Source organism: Rhagoletis pomonella, unplaced genomic scaffold (genome assembly GCF_013731165.1).
Source record: "Rhagoletis pomonella isolate Grant_MI unplaced genomic scaffold, Rhpom_1.0 Rhpom_scaffold_00010, whole genome shotgun sequence".
NCBI lineage: Eukaryota > Metazoa > Arthropoda > Insecta > Diptera > Tephritidae > Rhagoletis > Rhagoletis pomonella.
The window spans coordinates 19,807,706-19,811,509 of record NW_023458564.1 but is presented as its reverse complement, the minus strand read 5'-3'; positions in this window follow the sequence as shown (position 1 = coordinate 19,811,509).

Genomic DNA, 3,804 nt, shown 5'->3' with positions numbered 1-3,804 from the left:
AAAACCGTGCCACTGCCAAGCTACTCCAACGTTAAGCCAGACTTACTACTGGGACTTGACAACTCATTTCTCGGTGTCGCGCGTAATATCGTGGACGACGGACACAACCAACCAATTGCCGCTGAAACAAATTTGGGATAGGTTGCATACGGACCACTGCAGGGTTCACAGGCCACCACGTCTTGAGTGATGCTACACGTATGAAGCAGCTACACCAGTTGGTGCAAGATTATATCGCAAGTGATACGTTAGTAGTGAGATCACCAGTCAACGCCACCCTGGAATCCGACGACGACAGCCGAGCCAAAAGAATCTTAGCAGAAACCACAAAGTACGATGGATTCCGTTACGAAGTATGTCTTTTGTGGCGGAAAGACGACGTAAAGCTACCAGATAGTTACGACATGGCACAAAAGCGTCTGTTCAACATCGAGTCGCGCTTGAAAAGAGTCATGCAATTCGCCAAAAGCTACAAAAGAGAAATCGAGAAGTATATTAGCAAAGGTTACGCGAGGCATCAAACGTGTCACTCAACAGCGTACTACTCAAGGGGCCAGAGAAGGTTCAATCGCTTATCTTTATACTTTTCAAATTTTTCCAAGGCGTCGTTGCGGTTGCGGGCGACATTGAGGAAATGAAAAAATGGATCAGACTCGAAGACCAAGACTCACAACGTTTTCTGTGGAGAGATGGCGACACCAGCCAACCAATACGAGTTTATATTAAGACGTCAATAATATTCGGCGCTGCCTGTTCTCCGTGTTGCGCAGAATATGTAAAAAATACAAATGCCAGCAAATTCATTTCCCAGCGACCAAAGGGTGTCGATGCCGTTGTCAACAAAACATACGTTGATGGCCTTCTGATCAGTTTCCAAGACGTCAAAGAGGCCGAAAAAACTATAAGGCAGTTGGAATTAATGCCGAAGCTGGTTTCCTGCTTCGAAAGTTTGTGTCGAACCACAAATCTTTGCAAGCAAGACTAAATAGTGAGAACGATATGCAGTTAACAGTTGCCAATATGGAGAAAAGAGCGGCCGCCGACAAGGTACTTGGCATGTATTGGAACACTTCCTCCGATGCCTTCGAGTTTCACTTCAAATTTCTTAAAATACCTGCAGACATTCTGCGTTGCGAACGGCCTCCAACGAAGAGAAAGTTACTAGGTATCGTAACGTCAATCTACGATCCTTTCGGCTTTTTGGCAAACATCACAATTGATGCGAAATTGTTGATTCAGTCGACGTGGAAACAAAACATTACGTGGGATGAACAACTGCCGCATCCGCTAGCCAAGCAATGGAAGGCTTGGTGGACTAAATTTCAATATGTGAACTCATTCGCTGTACCTCGTTTTATTCGAGTATGTTACCAAGTGCCGATAACGTCCAACTGCACATCTTTGTCGACGCTAGTACAGACGCATACGCCGCCATCGCCTATTTACGTGGTAGAAGTAGTGTGAAGAAGAAGTGTGACAGTACAACCTTTTGGAGCGATTCGCAGACCGTAATCATCTGGATACATTCCCACTCCCGAGCGTATAAGCCATTCGTGGCGCATAGGATTGTGGAAATCCTGTCAACAACGACGGCGGAACAGTGGCGCTGGATACCCACAGCGTTAAATGTGGCAGATGATGCCACACGTGCCGTACCGATACCTGAGCCGTCAATAAACACCCGTTGGCTACGTGGACCAGAGTTTCTGTATCAGCAAGAGGGACAATGGTCGCGAGAAATTATGCTGTCATCCGTCGAATGTGCCAACGAGGAACTAACTAGTCGAAAGCTTCTTCTCTGTACCGCAGGTGAGCCGTTAATCAATTTTACTACATTTTCTTCCTTTCTGACGCTAGTTAGAGTCCTGGCCTGGGTATTGCGTTTTGTCAGGGATGCCAGGAGGGAAGTACGCAAAGAAGAACTGCAAGCCGATGAACTGACTGCCGCTGAAAAGTAAATATGCCGCATTGTACAACAACAAGCCTATCAAAACGAGATCGATCTGCTAAGGAAGAAGACTGCCCTGCCAAAGAATAGCTACCTACATCCGCTAGCGCCTTACTTAGACGAAGAAGGTCTACTCCGAGTCTACGGAAGATTAGACGCAGCATACTGTCTACCACTTTCTGCACGCCGCCCGATTATTTTGCCGACAGACAATTATATAATTTCTTTATCCTCGTGCTAGTAGTATAAGGTTAGTGATACTGTGCTCTATAACCAAAGAAACCACGACTATTGTCGCATGTGTAAACGAAAAGAGAGTGTGGGTCGTTCATGTAACAGACTGCGTAAACTTATAAGATTATCTGCTTGATAAAGTTATCGGTTTGGATGAATACCACTGATATATTCCAATTTTTTACTAGCCCATTTTCGAGCTACTTGCAAAGCTACTGGTAATAAAATAACAAAGGCGGTAAAATTTTAAACATACTGAAAGCAATTCCAAAAATTTCAACCCTGCGCAGAAATGGCAACATTCCCATTAAACATTTAGGTTTGAGCTCAACCTGGAATTAAGTAGAGAACTACGGGTTTTCTCAAATCTCCAACGTTGTTTCTCAACAGTACCTCAAGCTGAGGATCATTGCGTTCTCAACAAAAAGGTTTTTTTTTATTGTATGAAGAAATTACTGTTTCTCAAATTTAAAAAATTCTAGTTCTCAACTTGAACTCCAATATAATTTTCCAATTGCTTTCAAACATATCATTGAAATACTGAAATTGAAATAGTAAAATACTATATACCTTTTTGATGTATGCCACATAGAGGAATTTTAATATTAATTTTTCCTTTTGTATTGTGTAGTTAATCACTATCGTATTACAATACCTCACTTTACAGTAAAAAGTCCAACAGTAATTTTACCACTTGATTCACTTCGCGTTTTATTTTCTTTCAAGATTATTTATACTTTGAAGATTATTACTTTTTGTTGGTGATTTTCCTCTTTATATAGCTTTAGTTTTTTTCTTCATAATTAAAAGTTCGTTTCTCCATCGCTTTTTACGTATCTGCGCGTCGGTTAGAGATCAGTTGGAGAATAATGTTGGATATCAACTTGAGAACTATGAATTTCTCCAAGGTTGGAGAAATATTTTTTTTGGTGTTTATTGGGGATACCCAATTGGAGATTTGAAAAAAACCTTAAGGCCGGTCCACATGGAACTTTCGCGTTGGCTTAGGCATTGGCGTTGGTTTGACAGAACGCACGTTAAAAATATGCTTGCTACAATGAACGCTTGGTAGTGAATGCTTGGGCCACTAAATTAACATAACGACAGATAAATTAATATTTCATGTCAATAATTGCATTAAAAACGAGATTTCTTGCCCGCACTTGATTAAAAAGAAAAATATTTCACATAATGTTATTTATTCGCAACAGCTGACGAGCGACGCGCGCGAAAAGTTGAGAGTTGGCCATCTTTTTGCTTTGTGTTGGTGTGAGCGTTGTCGAATTTTGGCTATGTGGACGGCTGCATTTGAATTCATGTATTCATAGTCAGCTTTTGAAGCGACGCCAACGCTAACGCGACGCCAAAGTTCTATGTGGACGGCATGAACGAAAGACACAAGATCACGTAAGAACAAGAGAGTGAGAAAAGTCGATTTTTTAGCGGATTCTACGCCATCTTGTTTCACTGGAAAACGCGCGAAAAGTAAACCAAGCAAAGAAAACAACGAAAACCAAAATTAGCCAAAATTATTCACCCCTATTGCGAATGTCGACTGGCAGTAGATAAACGACAATTAAGCGATTATCGATTATCGATGCTATTGCGAGTGTCGCTTAGTC